Genomic DNA, 20,934 nt, shown 5'->3' with positions numbered 1-20,934 from the left:
TGAACAGTGTTCAGTAGAACACGTGGTGGCCCAGGGAGCGGGGCCCCCGCCTTAGAGGGTGGTCGGGATTATAAACAACCCAGAATTGTTCTGGAGAAAGTTAAACTTAGGCAAATATGATGTTTCAGGATTACCTGGGGATGGAGTGGGGCAGGGGGGCAGGGGGACAGCCTTGAGGGGCTGAAGGAGGCTCTGCATCACCCAGCACACGCCTAAGTCCCGCTCGTCCCTATACCTTCCAGACAGCACCCCTTCTGCCGCTTAGAAAATGCCAGCATCACTTTTATCCCTAATGGGACTCATTCCATTCTATGAGAGAGCATGTGCTGAGGGGTCTTGTTTTTTGGAGAACTTAATTTTTTTTTCACCTGCTCACCTGAAAAATTCGGTCCTAAGTACAAGACCATGGTACCACTGACGCGACCAAGATTTCCACCCCATCTCATCTGAGTAAAGGACATGCCTCTTTTTGGCACTGCAGCATCACTAACGCACGTGAGGGTACTTGTTTCCCCACTTAGCTGTGAGTTTTAAAGCTCTCTCTTTTTTAAAATAATTAATTAATTAATTAATTAATTTTTGGCTGCATTGGGTCTTCGTTGCTGCGTGCGGGCTTTCTCTAGTTGCGGCGAGCGGGGGCTACTTTTCGTTGCAGTGCGCGGGTTTCTTGTTGCAGTGGCTTCTCTTGTTGTGGAGCACAGGCTCTAGGCTTGTGGGTTTCAGTAGTTGCAGCACATGGGCTCAGTAGTTGTGGCTCGCGGGCTCTAGAGCGCAGGCTCAGTAGTTGTGGTGCATGGGCTTATTTGCTCCGCGGCATGTGGGATCTTCCCGGACCAGGGCTCGAACCCGTGTCCCCTGCATTGGCAGGCGGATTCTTAACCAGTGTACTACCAGGGAAGCCCAAGCTGTGATTTTTAAAATGATGATGCAAGCCTGTGGTTTTTGACCCTCATGTCTGTTGAACTTGATGTCCTCTTAACTGTGGCCACTTTTGAACAGAATAGTGCTTTAGTATATTTTATAAGGCATCAGTTATTTTGGCAATTTCATTCACTGATTCATTTATTCAAGTATTTAATGAGCAAATATTTTGTACCAGGAACTGTTAGAGGCCCAAGGATCTAACAGGAAACAACTCCCAAGTTTTTTTTTTTCACTTTGAATTAAGTTGTAATTAAGTTTACACACTATTTCTTCTTATGTTCAGGTTTGCATTCTGCAGCTGTGTTTGATGCTGGGAGAAGGTGACTTCTTCAGAACCTGGCAGACAGGGCGTGGAATCGTCTTTCTGCCCCTGAGTTTTCCCTGAGTGGTGAGGGCCATGGGACTGCTGCCTGCCGGTCTGTGTATGCAGGACGCTTAACCAGAGACAAGCAGTCAGTGAATTACTTATTTTGCATGACTCATGCATCACTGTTTTGCATTTTACAAATCAACTCATGTGAGTGCACATTTATCACACTCTTTTTGGTTTATCAAATACCTAAAAAAAAAAAAAAAAAATCGCTCCATTTCCCAAGGCAACATCATCCTGGTCCCTCCACCCCTGAGCTTGCTTCCTCCTTCTTGGGCTCACCAGCCCGCTCCCCCGACTCAGCACCATCACATAACAGAAAAGCGCAAGCTTGGGGCACTTCTAGAGGAGTCCTGACTGCTTAGGAGAAGGCAAGCAGAGGACGAGATTCGGGGGGAAGGTGGGCAGTGCAGGACCAGCAGTTAAGCCTCCCACAAAGGCCAAAGGCAAAGCTCTATTCGTCTCCATTTAAGCACAGAACCACCTTCATGGATTTTGTTGAGGCCCGTCCTTACTCTTATAGGGCTGAGATGTGGACATTTTCACATTTGCATTTGCTGATTTAAACTTGGAAAAGCGGGGTGAGGGGGTGATGAATTGGGAGATTGGGATTGATATATATACACTAATATGTATAAAATAGATAACTAATGAGAACCTGCTGTATAGCACAGGGAACTCCACTTCGCTGAACAGTAGAAACTAACACAACATTGTAAAACAACTATATCCCAATTAAAAAAAAAAAAATCGGAAAAGATGGCTATTTTCAAAGCAATCAGAACATGGTTATTCTATTTGTGATTCTCTGCACAGCTGAAAATATTTCTTCCCGTCTGTCTGGGGCTCCATCACTGGACGCCCCCAGTGGGTGGGAAATACTAGCATAAACTTGAACTGGCTTGGCTTAATTTGCTGCACGGGGTGATATCCATCCCCCAAATGCAATTTTGCAAGCATCTGATTCTATGTGCGTAACCAGGGTTACAATCCCTGTTCTATGTCAAAATGTTATGAATGAAAAATAGGGGTAAGTCTTATTGCCACAAAAGTTACTGTGCTAACTTTGAATTGGTAGGTCTTTAAAAATTCTTTTAGACTTACATTTTCTGATGATAAAAGTGATATATACCCACCTTCCAAATGTGGAAATCAACAAAGCACTAAGAAAGAGGTCGACATCTCATATGATCCCAGGTAGGATTTGCTTTCTCACCAGTTTTATTTTGGGCATCCTTAATTCACTAAGACATTTCCCACCTTCTCCCTCTATGTCTTTAGATGCCTTTGTCATCTCTCTGAGGGTGCTCTTGTTGAGAGAAGGGCGTTTCCCAGATAGATGAGCTTTGGGACAAAGCTATGACCCAGACCCCAGACCCCCAGGGAAGGCAGACCTTCTTAAAAAAGGACATTCAAGGCAGTTCCCAAGGACGAAAGAAGGGGATGGACAAGGACCTTGGAAGGCACACCTGTAATAATAATTAAGACCTCCACCTGGCAAGCATGGGTCCAAGTGCTTGATGAGAATGAACTGGGTCCCCCGCTGGTGCAGTGATAGCCCATTGCCGATACCACAGGAGGGGTGAGGATGGCTGAGCACCCAGGGGGGCTTCCTGTGTCAGGTTTGGCCAGCTGGGGTGATGCCCAGCCTGTGTACCCTGGCATCAATCACTCTTGTATGGTACCTGAGTGCCTGGCACACAGTAGGGACCTGATAGTTGTTTTATAGCCTAAATATATGGTACTTTAAAATACCAACCAATAATTAATAGTATTGTAGGAAATGATGTTGTTTCTGAAGAGGAAAGTCCCCATGCTCTCCCAGCTCCAGAGGTCTGACTGCAAAATCCCTTCTCTGGGTTCCTCCGTTCATGTCCAGGCGGGATGGCCAACTGTCTGGGTTTCTCTGGGTTTGTCATACCCATATGTGAATCACATACCTGTGTGAGATTTGCCACCCACAGTGTGCTCCCAGGGCCGTGGTGCTCTGGTGGTCAGTGCAGCCAAAGCCCACGTCACCTGCAAGGCCAGGTACCAGGTTCCTGCACCTGGCTCCATGAGCTGGGCTGGGCCCCTGTCCTCAGCTTGCTTCTCAGGTCTCTGAGGGATATTTCTTTCCATGAGTTCCACAAGCTCTTGTTTTATCTTCCTTTGACTTATATTTTAAAACCATTTGAGAACTAAAATACTGCCTGCCACATCAGTAAACAAAGGATGTTGCAGCCATCAAGCCATCACATTACAGCCGCCTGAACTTTGAGCCCTGAGGGAACTCAGGATGAGAAAGCACAGGTTGCTGGCCCCAGATAGCTGAGGTGCATAGCAAAGGAATGATTTCAGTGAGCCCAGACTCTTGCATCTTCCCATGCGTAGAAAAGCGCTCAGTTCCTTGACATGAGATATCTGGTTTTCTTTTATTAACAGTAATCTTTCGATGTTCCAACTACATGGTCTTTTGTTGCAAAAACTCCTACATACCCTGGCTTCCCCACCTCCACCATAGACATGGCAACACAACCTCCACCACCATCACCACCATCACCACTAATGCTGTTATCATAACACCCGCTACTACTGAGGCAGGAACTAGATGGGCTCGAGGTTAGACATTTACAGCCAGCCTCCTGTTTACACCTCCAGATAGAAATAACAACAGGGAACAGGGTGAATAGCTGAACTCTGTCTCCAGTTGACACTTTAAGATAACAGAAATGGCAGGGGCACAGAGGAGCTGAGTCCTGCCCAGATAAAAGATAAAGAGACCACATATATCTCATTCTCCCAACCACACATGCACAGAAAGGCTCCTTGGGGGTCAGTAAGGGAGGGGGCGTCATCCCATAATAGGTGGTATCAACCTTCTCATGGGCGTCTGTGCTGGAATCCATCTTGGGAAAAAAGTTGCATGTCGGGGAGGGCCCTAGGGCAGGGCAGGTGTGGAAAAAGAAACCAGATAAGTGGGCAAAGGTAAACAAAGACCCGGAAGAACTGCCCTACATAAATGACTTAACTGCCTCGTTACTGCACTCCTCATTTGGGAGGACGCCCACACCCTTTCTCTCCCGCTGTGTGTCTCTGCCTTGCTTCTGTCTTAAGTAAGCAAACTGTTTCTCTGTGTGCTCTCCCACTTGTTGTGTTGGGTCTCTAATATTAAACTTTGTACCTGTGTTTATAGTTTTTGCCTCCTTGAAACATTCTTGATTCCAAAAGGGGCAAGAGCCAGGGAAACTTTTCTTCTAGCCTCTAGTCCCTAGTGGTCTAGTGGCTAGGATTGCTGGTTTTCACCCAGGCTACCCAGGTTCAGTTCCTGGGCAGGGAACTAAGATCCTGCTTCAAGCCACTGCTCACTGCTGTCTCCTTAAGATCACTTCCACAATCACTACAGTTGCCACCGCTGACACTAACACCTCCATGATCACCATCACTACTACCACCCCCCAACCCACTTCCCCCACCACCATTACAACCACACCATCATTCCAATGATCACCACCACTGACGCCATCACCACCACCAATTACATCACCTTCACACAATTACACCACCGCAGTCATCATGAGCGCCTCTATTGCCGTTGCTACCATTAGCATCACCACCACTGGTCACCACCCCCACTCCACAGATGGGCAAGACTTCATAGCAGAGGTTTGCAAATCGCACTCGAGAAACCCTCAGACTCTGATGAACCTCTGAGGGGTGGAGTGGAAGTGGGGACGCAGAGGTCACTAAGCAGATGGGGGTCCAGGCTCACCCTCTTCCGCGTATGGTTCAATCTGAGAAACCCTCATTATTTGCTTTTCCTATTGGAGCTCCTAATCAAATTCCATCAAGGTTCTCAGATCCTAAAAACCGTTTAAGCCACAGCACGCACAGTGCTTCAGTATATACTTTGGCACATTAATGAGTTGCTTCCAAGAAGCGTTTATGAAAAGGCACATGTAAATGCCCAAGGAGGGCACACAATCAAAGGAGAAATATAGTGGGTCTGTTTGTCACTGGGGAGTGGGGTGGCTGTGGGCGGTGATGGGGAGAGGCCTGGACCCTACACTCCTGGGCTGGTACCACGGAAGGCAGCTGGAAGGAAGTAAGAGGGGAGAAGAAAACTTGAAGGCAGCAAAGTCAAGAACTGTTTTTGTTTCTGATGTGTATTCAGGATGCGATAGGTTAATCTAAGCTTGCAACAGCTGGGAGGCTGGGCAGTTTCCTGCAGGACTCGGCGTGATGACAGGCTTTCCCTTCCAGCCCTGCCGCCCACCGCCTGGCCACTCTGCCCCCATGCCAGGGTAGGCGGCATGTTCTGGGGAGGGTTTCTCCCTCTGCGTTCATTCTGAACATCTTATCCTTGGAGTTGAGGGAGTCTTATCTCTTTGGGATGATAAGTGCTGGACAGCTTTATTGGATACTTCTCTCCCTTGAAATTTTACTCTCTGGGGAAAAATACATACTCTCCTTAGATATGAAACACATCATGTTTTATTAAAATCCAGGCTGGAAACAGATCTGAGACTTCCAAGCAGGTCCGGCACTGATGACAAATCCTTCATTAATCTACTCAACAATTGTTTCCTTGCCCTGCTGTGTCAGACACGGTCACACCATGAGGCCAGTGTGAAATCGCCCACGTTCCAGATGCTAGCCGAAGTTTTCTTTCTTTTTCTGCTCTGAGGAGCAACTAGATGGGCATAGGGGTGAGGATGGGGGTGTCGAGGCCGGAGAGGGATGTGTCATGAGGGAACCAGACCCCAAGGTCTACTTCTGGGGTGCGAGCTCACATGCCTACAGGCGGCAGGTGGTGGGTGCAGAGGGTAGCTGTCGGGCGGGGGTGGGGAGCTCTGGGGGACATAGAGCTCGTGACCCCTCTCAAAGGAATGAAGCCACTCCACTCCGGCCAGTTCTCGCCATGGGAAAATGAGAGCCATTGCTGCTCTCATCTCAGACGGTCTGATTCTGCCCGCCCCCGCCCCTGCCTGAAAGAAACTACAATCTGAATTTTTTAAAATGCAAAAATGCCTGATTTTTAAGCGTTGACAACGTATTACTTTTTAAAAATGATAATACCGTGCAGGTCAAATGTACACATTTGGGAATAGTATGTGGCCTCCAGATAGCTGGTGTGCTTTCTCTCCGTGTTTTAACCAATAAAGGACTTCCGGTCTCCAAGTGAATGTACAGGGAAAATGTCAGAATATCTATGTCTAAAGAGGACTCAGCTGGTGAAGATCCATTTTCCCCGACACAGGCAAACCTTTAAGAATCTGTTGGGGAGCAGCCCTGATCTAAGATGCTTCCGGTAGGTCAGGATGCTCTAGGTCCTTTCTCAGGGCAAAAAAGTGTTGTGCTCAGAACCCTGGTCATGGGGTTGAGGGCTGGTATTTTAACTGTCACCAATGCTGATTGCCCCTGCCCCAGTCACCTGTTTATTACCTGTAAAATGAGAGAACCGGGTGGGGTGCAGGGATTTTAAAATGTGTATGTGTGTGTGTTTAACACTCTTATTTAAAACTCGGGGATTCCCTGGCGGTCCAGTAGTTAGGACTTGGTGCTTTCACTGCCAGGGAGCTAAGATCCTGCAAGGCGACAGGTATGGCTGAAACAAGCAAACAAACAAACAAACAAACTCAAAACGCAGCAAATGATGCAGATGCGTTAAGAGCTTCTGCAGAGAAGGCAAGGGGAGGGGCTGCAGACTCAAACTCCCCTCCCGCACCCCAGACCATATATCTCTTCCAGAATCTCCACTCTGAGTCTATGTTCCCTCATGCTCCTCTAAGAGCCAAGTTTTTGGGGACACACATTTGGACGGATGCCTTTAAAGAGGAGGGCTTGGCCAGAGCCACTTCTCACTTAGAGAGGAGAGTGGAAAGTCCAGAACTCAAGGCAAGTCATCTTCAAAGGTAAAACATATTTTCCTCGTGAGTTAGAACTCCCACTTCCACTAAGCAAAGAAATACAGCCTAAAGAAACTTCAGGAACAGGAGACGTGGTCTTGGAGGAGGCATGGGTCCAGGTACCGTTTGGCTATCATTCATTAGTGAAAAATCACAAATTCAGTCCTTAGGACTTTGATGGAAAAAATTAGATGGATTACGTCCTGCTGGCAAACCAGGCCCTGGCAGTGCCAGTTTTGTGCCAGTCCAGCTCCTCCTGCTGTGCATCTGGCCTTCAGAAACGCAGGGACCACAAATGCTGATGTGAAACGTTGAGGATAAGCTTTGGTAGAACCAGCAGAGGGAGACAGCATTTGGAGTGAACTCTGTTCTCAGACAACATTTGTCACAGGTGCCCGGGTTGTTACCAATGAACCTGCACATTTGTGGAATTAAAACTGAGGCTAAGAGCTTCTGATCAGTTGTAATGGCAATGATGATAACGGCTATGTTGGACACTGTAAGTGGATTTCCTCATCGGATCTGCACAATGACGCTCTGAGCAAATACTCTGACAAGTTTCACAGAGGAAGACCCCCGGGATGACAAAGCAACAGAGGTGGGAAGAGGGGGTCGGAGTCCCCACCTTGACCTGTTGCCAGGCCCACGCTCAAAGCCGTTGATGCTCCTACGAAGCCAATTCCTGCTTATCCTACTGGCCTATAGTATTTGCGAGGGGCTCTTGGCACCCTTGTCTGTAGTACCACCGACGGAATCCCTGCTTCCTGGGGGATGAACACAGAGATAAAATGTGACACAGGTGGCCTCCCAGGTGACTGCCAGCCCGCAGTTCCCTGAGGCCTTTCTGCTGGCCCAGGCAGTTCCAGGAGGGTCTGCAGTTCACTCCCATCAGGGCTAGATCTGCAGAAACTTCTGGTTTGTCCTGTCCGTTCCACCTTCCCTGGCAGATTCTGGGTTGACTCAGAAGCTGAGTGCCAAGGTGGCAACTAACAGTGCCTGGTTGCCCTGAGTTATGGACTGAATGTCTCCCCTCCAAATGCATGCTTCCAAGCCTAAACCCCCTATGCCATGGTATTAGGAGGTGGGCCTTTGGGAGGTGATTAGGTCATGAGGGTGGAGCCCTCATGAACGAGATTAGTGTCCTTGAATGAAGAGACACAAGAGAGATGGTCTTTCTCTCTCTCCACCATGTGAGGCGGTGAGGCTACAGCAAGACAGCGAACCAGGGAGGGGCTCTCACCAGGTCCTGGACCTGCTGTACCTTGATCTTAGATTTCCAGCCTCCAGAAAGGTGAGAAATAACTTTCTGTTGTTTAAGCCGCCCCGTTTATGGGATTCTTGTAGAGCAGCCCAAACAGACTAAGACACCTGGCCTCCATTCTGCAGGAGAGAAATGCAAAGCTGGGTCCATCTTTTGCCTTCCCCTGGCTCTCAGGGACCTTGTCACATCTCGGAACTGCAGGAGGCAGTCATGTGGGCAGTGTGGCTTCTCCAGGTGCTGGGTGAGAGGGCCTGGGTCCTCCTGGGGGCTCCTAGGAACGGCAGGCTGGCTGGGAACTCAGGGAAGGAAGAAGCTCCAGACAGAGCAAGAAGGGGCAGGTGTTACCTGAGAAAGGAAGCGAGGGCACAGCAGGGCTGGCGGTTTGAGGCCTCGGCCCAGCCTGGAGTTGGGACCAGATGGGACACTGCAAGAGGCTGCCAGCAGATGGTGTCTGCAGTTCAAAGCTGGTCCCAGAGTAAACATCGGAAGTTGCCCTTGGGCCAGAAACACATGTTTTCACAAATGAAACAAAGCGAGGCTTAGAAATGATTATCCCCAAGAAAAGAGGGTTGTCCTTCTCCCTCCCACCCTGTTAGTCCCCCTCCCCAAATTACAGTGAAAATGGCTGTGGTCAGGGCTGTGCGTGGATGCTTTGTGTACTGGCAGGAAGTACAGTGTGAGTCACACGTGCTGACACTATCTAAGTCCCCTGCTCCGTGATTTCCTTTGGCAGAACCATGGGAGAGCTCTGGAGAGACCCTCGGCATTTTCATGTTGAGATGAGCTTTGGGAAGCACCTGCTTCATGCCCTTCATTTCAGAGACGAGGCCTTGAGGACCAGGAGAGCAGGGGGCCCTGACCAGGGCCACGCCGTGAGCTACTGGGCAGAGGAGCCAAGGAGTTGGAGCCAGAGGCCCGCCTGAGGTCACGGCTGTGCCGTCTACTAGTTACGTCCTCTTGTGAACACCTGCTCTCTCAGAACCTCATTTTCTCGGCTGCAAAATGGGAATAATAACGGCACCTATTCTAGTGTTTTGGTGTCGCTTGAATAGGTAAAAGCACGTTCAATGCTCAGCACTGCCTGGGATGTTAATCATTTTTATTCTGCTATTATTAGTGGTTTCAATGCCTTATTCATTGAAATGATTAGTTACTCCTCCTTAAGGGTTTATGATTCAATTTAACAGAGATTTACTGGATCCATACCATGTAGCCAGTAATGAGGCCAAACGTATGGCAACTCGAAGGCTTTAGCCTGGTCCCCTGGAAACCTGCAGTTTCCACCTGGAGGTAGGAGTTGAAGAGATGGCAGTGGGTGTGGCTTTGAATGTGGACTGGAGGGAAAGGGGCGGGACCTCTGAGCACAGGAGGAGCCAGGGAAGGAGGCCAGGAAGGGTGATGCTTGCAGAAGGAAAGCCAGGAAAGGGAGCCAAGCAAGGAGAGAGATTTGAGGGAGAGTATTAGTAGGAAGAGGGCTGAGGCAGGGAAGAAGCTGACAGGGAGAGAGTTGATGTCTCTTTATGCCATTGAGTCGAGACCTGTTGTGTTCTCCCGAGGGAAGAAGGCAGGGTGGGGCTTGCCTTCAAAGCTTACACCCTAGAAGGGCACCCAAGGATAAGAAGTCTTGGGCAGGGAGTCCATGGACACGGCTTTGTGCTCTTGGGGGGTGAGATTATAGCCATTCCCTCACTATAGTCTCTTTGGCTTCTTTAAGCCTCAGTGTCCTCATCTGTAAAGTGGGTCACTAATAGCACTGGCTTTATAGGCTGTTGAAAGGACCAAATGGGGAAATACACAGAAGTGACTTAGGCCCATGCCGAATACATGTTTAATACACGCTTGCCCTTCTGTTTAGGCTTCGGTTTTCTCATATTTAAAAAGGAAGATTACAACAGCCTTTCTGCTCTGGAAAGAAAACGAAAAGGGCCGTGTGTGGGAAAGTAATCTGGGAATGTAAACTTGCAATGTACTATTTATTGTTGGAGGAGACTTCAGTTCAGTTTTGTTGGGGGGATGGGAGGGGGGCACATCAGGGACACGGGGAACTTTATGCGTTGAGTTAGGAGAACAATATACAGACTCACACGCTGGGTTTTGAAAGAAAAAGAAATGGTCTGAAAGAAAGCTGTGTGTTTTCCCAACAGATTTGTGGAAGGAACGTAAAATCCCCCATCACTGGCCTCTAGTTTAATAAAAGAAAGGGAAACTTGATTTATGGGCCTGCCGACTGTATCAGCGCCGTGCAGTAACATCAGTGAGGTGGGAGACGTCATTCCGGGCAAACCAAACTTTCAAAGTGGGAGTGGGCTGCTTGTTAATTACCAATGCCTGCTAATCTTGAAGGTAAGTCAGGAAACGTTTGTGAAACTACTTTTCTAGCAGTGATAGTCGGGGGCACATACTGCTAACAGAGGTTCACGTGTGCTCTGCCCATCACATTATTGATGGTGAGTCTTTCAAAATTGTGTTTCCAAATGTTCCAGTTTGAGCATGATGCTTTATGCCAGCTGAGAACTCTTTTTATTTGGGGAGAGGGTAGATAACTCCTTTTTGAGTTTCCCACTGTGAATTTCAACCTGCAATGGGCTAGGCTGTCTGCCCCTCGGTGATGAAATTACCCGTGAACCCGCTCCTTGGTGCTCCCTCAACAATCTGGTACCACGTTGAACACGACGAGGACGTCCCGGAGCTGGAGAAGGTATGTGGTGGTTGTGACCACGTCGAAAGGCAGACGTTCCATCAGAGAGAAGCTGGTGAGAAAGAGGCTAGGGAGGGAATTCCCTGGTGGTCCAGTGGTTAGGACTTGGCGCTTTCACTGCCGGCGATCACTCCTCGGGGAACTAAGATCCCGCAAGCCGGGCAGCGTGGCCAAAAACAAAGCAAAACATAACATAACAAAACAACAACAACCAAAAAACCCTTAAAAGAAAAAAGAGGCTAGGGAATGGGATGGCGGCCCTTCATCCAGGGGCTGGGAGGGATGGAGAGTGCATCCATTCCGATGCAAATTCTCCTCCACCAACTGCGTATCCTACAATTCCCATCGATTCTGCATTACCCAGATTTAGTGCAGACCCCACAGGTTCGGGGGCTCAGTTCCACAAGCCCACCCACCACTTCAGACACCAGTTGCAAGTCCTGGGTCCCCAGGCTACTCCCACTTCAGTCTGACAACAATTTGGGGGCCCCGTGACCCTCTCTTCAGGTTCCAAAATTTGCTAGAATAACTCACGTTGTTCAGGAAAGGGCTATACTTAAACAATCACCACTTTCTTATAAAGGATACAAAGGAGCAACCAGATGAAGAGATTCGTAGGGCAGCAAGGTCTGGGTGGGGGGCAGGCTGGGAGGGTAGGGCGGCAGGTGCAGAAGTTTCTGTCCCGGTGGAATCAGGGCGTGCCACCCTCCTGGGACATCAACATGTTCACCAACTAGGAAGCCCCTCAGCCTCGTTGTTTCAGGTTTCGTCTGGGGTTTCATCACGTAGGCGGGCTTGAGTTAACCATTGGCCAGGTGATTGAACTCTATCTCCAGCCCCGCCCTGGAGATTGGGGGTGGGGCTGAGAGTTCCAACTCCAATCAGGTGCTGGGCAAGGCTCTGCCCTCTCAGAACCTGGTGGTCTTTCTTGGTGAAATGAGGATGGTGACAGGACCTGTCCTTGAGGGTTGTCATCCAGATTCGACAGAAAAGGCCAGTGAAGGCTGGGTGGCCTGGCACCACGGGAGCTCTGAAAGGACAGGATTCAGGGTCATGCTGAGAGCTCGAAGGGTATGGACAGCAGAAACACCACACTGTTAACACATCCCCCAAAAGCCCTTAACGCTCTAAAAAGGTAAAGTTAGGACACATAGCTTTGTCAACATTTGGAATCTGTTGTCTTGAGAGAAGGTCTTGGTTGAAAATCTAAATAGCTTGGAGACCGGTGAGAATGATGATCATTAGTACCAAGTCTGAGCCTTGATGGGCCGTTAGGGGAACAAGGCATTTTCGGGGCCATTTCCCTAACGGACTGGTTCTGGGAGGAAAGGCCAGGTCCTTCTACAAACATCTTGTGTCCAGGACTGTGAGGGACATATCCCAATCTAGATAGCCCTTAGACTTGACCTTGATGGCCTTTCTTAAGTTATTATGATTCTGTTTATTACCCTCATTGTTTCTTAGGAGGAGAAATGAGCTCTGCAAACACTTTGCCACATACTTAGGAAGCTGAGTTGATAATTGTGATCAGAAGTGTCTTTTGGATATAAAATATGCATCAAGTGAAACCCAGTTTTTCCCTCACTTCATCCTCACCTGGGCAACTTCACTGCTAAGGCGTTTCGCATGGGAGCCCCGGGGCTGTGCAAAGGAAGCAGAGCTCCAGGCCTTTGAGAGGCTTAGTCAACAGAGACAGGATTTAGGAGATGGGACTCCTAACTCCAGCTGTGCCCGTACACGCCTGAGCACCCTAGGAAAACAAAGTTCCAACTTCTGGACGTTGGTTCCTCAATGCAAATCAAGAGGATTCGACCAGATGGCATTTATTCGTTAGTTTTCCAGTTCTCACCGCCTGTGACACGGATGATCCCACCACCGTGAATGATGCTGCTTCCTGAGCATTTAGCACATGGCAGGCCTGGAGTCATCACTTCCCACCCCCAGCCTCATTCTCCCCGCCGGTGACTTCAGGAAGCCACACCTTACCCTCCTTTGCGGATGAGGAAATTGAGGCTCAGAGGCTGAGTCCACTGGGCGACAGAGAAGAAGCTGAGAAAGAGATAAGGGGAAAACTGGCTTCATTAAAGACTGAAGACCAGTGAAGGGAAGCTGCAACAGAAAGGTGGGTGTGGTAGAAGACAGCTGGAAAGCTCTACAAAAAAAGAGAGAGAGAGAGAGACCCCCAACCTCCTGCATAAGAGACTCTGCCTGGCTCAGGGCTGGCCCTGGCATCCGCATCACTTTCTGCCCAGGAGTAAGGGATGGTCCCCGGGTAACTCGGGAACCTTGGTGATGGCCCTCCGGAAAGAAACAGTTGGACCTTTGCCCCGTGGCTGATAACAAAACAAAGAAACATTCAAATAAGGTGACACGGAACAGAAGTGAGAGCCATGGCAAGGTTATCTGAAGAAAAACAGAGCAGTTTTGTCTGTGGGCCGTGGGAGGATTGAGCACTGAAGCTTTCTAACCTGTTCTCTGCACAGCCCGTTCCCCCCAGGATTATCTTGAAGGCAGGAGGGAGGAGAGGGAGCAGGGAATTGAAACCATTTGGTCTCGGGGCTGAGAGTGTGTTTTGCAGATTTGGCAAAGAAATGTTCAGTCATTACTTTTATTAACCCTTGCTTGGAAAACAGAGGGCACACGCTTTGGATAGGCAGAAAGGCAAGGTGGAAAGCCAGGCACCAGGCCTGGGAGGCTTGCAGCCTGGTTGAAGAGAGCCATGCGTCTCCTTGCCTTTTTAGTAGATGACAATATTGTGTCACCTCCACTGGGGGATGGATTAAACGTACAGGTGGTTGCCAAAGTAACAGATGGTTCCTTTCCATTTTGCCTCTTGAGTGGCTTACTTTCCTATCTCATGTTTCCCCAATACAGCACCCCTCACCTGTGTCCCCTGACTTACCCACCTCCTCGCCAAGCAACAAACACGCTCCAGCCAGAAATCGTGGTACTTTTGGGCTCCGTATGAAGGTTTGGGTCGGAAGTGGCCCACGCCACGCAGAAGGCTGAGTGCCACAGGTCTCTGCACTGTGGAGGGTCCCAGCCCATTGCTGGAGAGCTGGTAACCTCAGCAGCACCCGCTGTGGTGCTTAAAAAACTAATAAAGAGAATAATAAGTTTCCAGAGCAAGACTCTTGGGGGAGTGATTTACCCATAGCATTACAAATAAGCATTAAAGGAAGAGGGGGAGAAGCTCAGGCATTTTTTTTTTTTTTTAAAGAAATCTGGTCTTTAATAACATTTGTAAACCTCTTCACCAACTGAAGACCCTTGGGGGGAGAGGGGCTTGAAGAACTCTTTTATGAGTCTTGCCAGCTGCATTCTTAGAAGTTCCTTTTTTCTCTTCTGGTAGAAAGGCTTAACGATCTTTATGTTTTGCAGCATCTATTGATCAGATTTGGGTAAAAAAACTCAAACCTGTTCCCTGAGGTTGGCTGACTTCTCTTTTCTTTCTAAAAAAAAAGGAACTTTTGCTTATCTAAAGTTGGGGCAAAATAGAATCTAAGACGAACGATGATGGTTCAGAGAGAAACCCAGTGACAAAGGAAAAGTCCAAGATTGACAGACACCAATGTCTGCTTAGGAAGAAACAGAGCGAAACACTATGAAGTGACACTTCAGGATGACAGCTGCTCTAGAAATCCAGCAGAGTCTGAGGTTATTACCAAGTGTCAGCAGAGAGCACACTGGTGTGAGATCTGAGCATTATTTTTTTTTTTAACATCTTTATTGGAGTATAATTGCTTTACAATGGTGTGTTAGTTTCTGCTTTATAACAAATTGAATCAGCTATACGTATACATATATCCCCATATCTCCTCCCTCTTGCGTTATTATTACTATTATTCATGAAGCTTAAGAATTAGCTGTGCCTGTATTGACAAAGAATCACTGAAACATCATTTTCTGAACAAAAATAAATACCAGAGTTCTGGTTTCCCTTTTGAAAGACTGTGGGCGTGGTGCGTGGGAGCGGGTAAGGGGCGAGTTGGTGTCGGGTTGTCAACAGTTAGAAGCGTCCCTGGGCAAGTCCCCCCCTCCCAGGGCAGAACCATCAGATGCCGTTTCTGGCTGTAACCGCCTAACACGAAAGAGTGGTGTCTGTGTTGGTCACTGAGCTGGGCTCAGTATGCAAATTTATTTAAATCTCACAGCAAGCCAGTCAGTAGGTTTAACTGGCTGCGTTTACGGATGAGGAAAGTGAGGTTCAGAAAGGCTGAGCCACCTCTTTGAGGTCACCCAGCTGTGAGCAGTGGAGCTGGGAATAGGTTCAAGGGCATCTCTGTTCCCTGTGCTGCTGGATAACCTGCACAGAGCCCCCTAACCCCCACTTCCCTGCTTTTAAGGCAGGGCCTTCGATGCCAAGCTGTCCGAGTTTAGGCAGCTATGCAGATGTTGGGGCCATGTTTCCACAGCTGGCCCAAGAACTTGATGCCTGATGCACGTCTGGGTGATCAGTACGAGAGCAGGGAGTTTGGGGAGGAAAGACCAGAGATGGGAATATGATTTGCCTTCCTTTTCATGGTTCAGGACTCAGGGTTGCTACAGTTTGCCCCACGTGAGAGGCAGGCGTCTGGTTTTAACTAGATGATGATCATGGAACCTCCAGTAGAGTGTGTGCCCATCAGGATGAAATACTGCGATTAATGGAATTGTTAGAAATCAGAACAATCATTTTATGTCTTGCGCTGCTTGGGGCAACATTTTCCATTTACACAGGACTTTGTATCGTAACGGTTTGAGACATGATATCTTGTAGATGCCATCTGGAAAAGAATATGGATGTTCACCAACAATGAAGACCCATGTTCCCTTCCCTGGGAAGGTGATCCTTGAGGCAACAGTGTCCTTCCACTTAAGGCACAATGTCACAATTTAGCTACAATATTATCCCCTTTTATTTCCTTTTTGTCCCTGTGGAATCAAGGACTTCAAGCTTTAACATAAAAAGGAGCAATTCCCTCTGTGGCCATGCTTCTTTGAAGGAGTTGATTCCATCAGCTGTAAACAAAAAAGGGTGATGTGAGTGACTTAAGAGTGGCTTTCACAGCCTGTACGCTAGAAAACCACGGGCTTATTAGCCTCGGCACAACTGATCTGTAACACATTCCAAATTGTGCATTGACTTCTTTACCACGATTGAAAGCTGATATCTTAGAAATCCCCATAAATGATACAGACAAGGTCCCTTTTGGAAAAGAAGCTGGTATACCTCAGTGCAGACCTTCCCAGTTTGGAACAGTTCAGGCTCCATTGCTTTAGGCCAATTTACATCCCTGGGCTAGTTTACATCTGTCTTACATCCCACCTTCTAGCCCTTAGAAGATGCAAGGAATACTCATGTGATACCCCCACCCCCCAACATCTATCTGCTTTGGAATGCTCCAGAAAGAGAGGAGGGAGGAAGGAGTCTCGACAGTATCAGCCAGGGGGCCAGTTCTGTCAGGACACTGATGAACAGCTTCTGAGGCCAACGCAGAGCTGCTTCAAGTGGTGTGGCATCAAAGCTTACGGAGCCACCATCCCACAGAGCAGTGGTTAGAAACACAAAAGCAAGCTATTCTCATTACCTACTGAGCATAGCCTGCCCTTGAAAAGTTCTCCCAGGGGGAAGACCCTTTTCTAGAGGTGATGCGAGGGCTTCTCATTACGTTGGCTTCTCTGGTTTCGGAGCACAGGCTCTAGGCGCTTGGGCTTCAGTAGTTGTGGCTCACGGGCTTAGGTGCTCTGTGGCATGTGGGATCTTCCCGGACCAGGGCTCGAACCTGTGTCCTCTGCATTGGCAGGTGGATTCTTAACCACTGAGCCACCAGGGAAGCCCAGTGGTTCAGTTTTATAGAACAAAGAGCAGGATTTGGTGCTGAGATTGAATAAAACTTTTAAAGTGCATGTGAACCTCTTGAAAAGAGCATCATTTATAGGTGATGAACTTTTGTTGTTTGTAGTCATTTCCATAAGAAGCTTGAGATTAGTCTTTCTGTTAGCAATGTGATGTCTTTAGGGGGAATCAGACTTAGAACTGCAGCCTCTTTCTCTGGAACATACATTTTACCCTCTGTGCGTGTATTTTGTGCTTTGGATTTGAAGTCCTTAAGAGTATTTCTCCAGAAATGAACCCAGTCTTGCAGAAGCTGACCTCGGGAATCTGTAGCGGTGACTTGGACTTGGGTCATCAGGAGGTGGTAGAGTGGAGAGGTGAAGCATGTGGGGCAAATCCCAGCTGCACTATTAACTAGGAGTGGCAACATGGGAAGATGCCTACTTTTTTGTACCTCAGTGTTCTCATCTGTGAATTGGGGATGATGATGGTAAGATATGCTTCATAGGTTTATTGGGAGGATTAAACAAGTTCATAATACATACAAAGTGTGACGAGCACTGCTTGACACATGGTGTACGCTCAACTGGGCTAGTTGCGTGATGCCATCGAAGTGGTTGTGACAGTTCCAAGTAGCAGTAGAATTGTGTATTGGAGTTTCGGTGTCACACAGTCACCTTCCAAAGGCTGTCTAATATTTTCCCCGGTCATCTTCAGAGACGCTTTTAAAGTCAATTACATGTATGCACATTCCTTCCTTTTGTGCTGTCAGAAAGAAAGGAGTTGGATATGGTTCAAAACCATGGGGAGGAGGCCAATGAGATAAAGTTTTCTATGTGGACCGAGTCAGCTCTTGTAAACTGTCTGTCTCTGATACTCAGAGAAGCAGCTGCTCCATCTCAGCAGGACCAGCCCTTGATCCTGCCTGGCACAGTTGACAAGAGGGGGGAATCCTGGTTGTGCTTTTCGACTTTGCTCGCAGGTTCTGCTCAGCCTCACTCTCACCTGCCCTGCTGTCTCCTCACACTCCTCCTGGTGCATTCTGGATGGCCTTTCCAATGCTTTTTTTTTTTTTTTTGGTGAACCATTTAATTTAAGTGTCACATACATGGAGAACAATGTGTGCATTGTGCTGAATTATTACAGAGTCAGCACACGCCACCTAGATAAAGACTTTGAGCATTAACAGCACCCGATATGCTCCCTTCCTGTCTCCCTCCAAGCATCACCTCCTCCAAAGGTAACTAGTCTCACTTCCCTCACAATAGATTGATTTTGCTGGTCTTATTACACTTTGGATAAGTGGAACCATACAGTATGTGGTCTTTTGAGCTTGGCTTCTTTTGCTTAATATTCCACCTGTGAGAACCCTCTGGGTTGTAGTTCTTTCTTTTCCACTGCTGTACAGAGCTCTATTGTATAAATGTATTCATGAATTCTATTTATTCATCCCTTCTCCCTTTATGGACATTTGAGTTGTTTTCAGTTTTGGACCATTATGAATAATGGTGCCATGAACATGTCTTTTGACAAATATATGTTGGCATACCTGTTGAGTCTGCATCTAGGAACAGGATGATGGGACATAGATGTGTTTATGTTCAGCTTCAGTGAACATTGCCTAACAATTGCCCAAAATGGTTGAACCAATTGATAGCCCCACTAGCAGTGTACGTGTGTTCCTTTGCTGAATATCTTTACAGATACTCGATACTCTTAATTTATTTTCTGGAGTGTGTGTAGTAGTGTCTCATTGTGGCTTTGATTTGCATTTCCCTGACGATTAGTGAAGCTGAGCATCTTTGCATGGGCTTGTGTCCCTCTGTATGTCTCTTTTGGAAAAATGTCTGTTCCAGTCCTCTGCCCATTTTTTAACCTTTTTTTTTTTAATGTTGATTTGTATGAGTTCTTTGTATATTTTGGATATTAACCCCTTATCAGCTATACCATTTGCAAATATCTTCTCCCATTCAGTAGGCAGCTTTTTGTTTTGTTGGTAGTTTCCTTCGCTGTGCAGAAGTTTTTTAGTTTGGTGTAGTCCTATTTGTTTATTTTTGCTTTTGTTTCCCTTGCCTGACATATCCAAAAAATATTGCTAAAAGTGATGTCAAAGACTGTACCGTCTATGTTTTCTTCTAGGAAGTTTATGGTTTCAGATCTTACATTTAAGTCTTTAATCCGTTTTGAGTTTATTTTTGTATATGGTGTGAGAAAGTAGTCCAGTTTGGTTCTTTTGCATGTAGCTGTCCAGTTTTCCCAACACAACTTATTGAAGACACTGTATTTTTCCATTGTATATTCTTGTCTTCTTTGTCAAAGGTTAATTGGCCATGTAAGTGTGGATTCATTTCTTGGCTCTCTATTCTGTTCCATTGATCTGTATGTCTGTTTTGGGGCCAGTACCATACTGTTTTGATTACTGTAGCTTTGTAGTATAGTTTGAAATCAGGGCATGTGATGCCTCTAGCTTTGTTCTTCCTTCTCAAGATTGTTTTGGCTATTTGGGGTCTTTTATGTTTCCATACAAATTTTAGAATTATTTGTTATAGTTCTGTGAAAAATGCCATTGGTGTTTTGATAGGGGGGTATGTTCCCTCTATACCCGTGTTGTTGAGAGTTTTTATCATAAGTCAATGCTGAGTTTTGTCAAAAGCTTTTTCTGCATCTATTGAGATGATCATATGATTTTTATACTTCAGTTTGTTAATGTGGTGTATCACACTGATTAATTTGTGGATATTGAATCATCCTTGCATCCTTGGGATAAATCCCACTTGATCATGATGTATGATACTTTTAATGTATTGTTGAATTCAATTTGCTAATATTTTGTTGAGGATTTTTGCATCTATGTTTATCAGTTATATTGGCCTGTAATTTTCTTTTTCTGTGGTGTCTTTGTCTGCTTTTGGTATCAGAGTGATGCTGGACTTGTAGAATGAATTTGGAAGTGTTCCTTCCTCTAAAATTTTTTGGAATAGTTTGAGAATAATAGGCATTAACTCTTTAAATGTTTAGTAGAATTCACCTGTGAAGACGCCTGGTCCTGGATTTTTGTTTGTTGGGAGTTTTTTTTGTTACAGATTCAATTACATTACTGGTAATTGGCCCATTCATATTTTGTATTTCTTCCTGACTCAGTCTTGGGAAATTATACATTTCTAGGAATTTATCCACTTCTTCTAGGTTGTCCATTTTATTGGCATATAATTGTTTGTAGTAATCTCTTTTGATCCTTTGTATTTTTGTGGTGTTGGCTGTAACTTCTTTTTCATTTCTGATTTTATTGATTTGAGCCCCCTCTCTTTTTTTCTTGATGAGTCTAGTTAAAGGTTTATTAATTTTGTTTATCTTTTCAAAGAACCAGCTCTTAGTTTCTTTGATATTTTCCATTTTATTAGTCTCTATTCATATATTTCTGCTCTGATATTTATGATTTTTTTCTAGTAACTTTGGGTTTTGTTTGTTCTTTCTCTAGTTCCTTTAGGTGTAAGGTTGTGTTGTTTATTTGAGATTTTTCTTATTTCCTGAAGTAGGCTTGTATTACTATAAACTTCCTTCTTAGAACTGCTTCTGTTTCATCCCATAGATTTTGGATCATTGTGTTTTCATTTTCATCTGTCTCCAGGTATTTTTTTTTATTTCCTCTTTGATTTCTTCAGTGACCCGTTTGTTGTTTATTGGCATATTTTTTAACCTCCATGTGGTTGTATTTATTTGCAGTTTTTTTCTTATAGTTGATTTCTAGTCTCATACTGTTGTGGTCAGAAAAAATGCTTCATATGATTTCAATCATTTTAAATTTATTGAACCTTGTTTTGTGGCCTAGCATTTGATCTATTCTGGTAAATGTTCCATGTGCACTTGAAAAGAATGTGTCTTCTTCTGCTTTTGGTTAGAATGTTTAATATATATCTATTAAGTTCATCTGATCTAATGTGTTGTTTAAGGCCAGTGTTTTCTTATTGATTTTCT

General features: G+C 46.3%; 1 long non-coding RNA gene across 1 annotated transcript in view; it reads left to right on the top strand.

Annotated features, from left to right (window-relative positions):
* The first annotated feature begins 1,688 nt into the window (after nt 1-1,688).
* Nucleotides 1,689-20,934, top strand: part of LOC309611606 — a 212,789-nt gene continuing 193,543 nt past the window's right edge. Inside the window, exon 1 of the long non-coding RNA XR_014234623.1 lies at nt 1,689-1,701. This is a non-coding gene — a long non-coding RNA (uncharacterized lncRNA). The remainder of the gene's footprint in view (nt 1,702-20,934) is intronic.

The sequence above is a fragment of the Balaenoptera borealis genome (genome assembly GCF_965194805.1).
Source record: "Balaenoptera borealis genome assembly, chromosome: 15".
NCBI classification, from domain to species: domain Eukaryota; kingdom Metazoa; phylum Chordata; class Mammalia; order Artiodactyla; family Balaenopteridae; genus Balaenoptera; species Balaenoptera borealis.
This window is presented reverse-complemented; position numbering and strand designations above follow the sequence as displayed.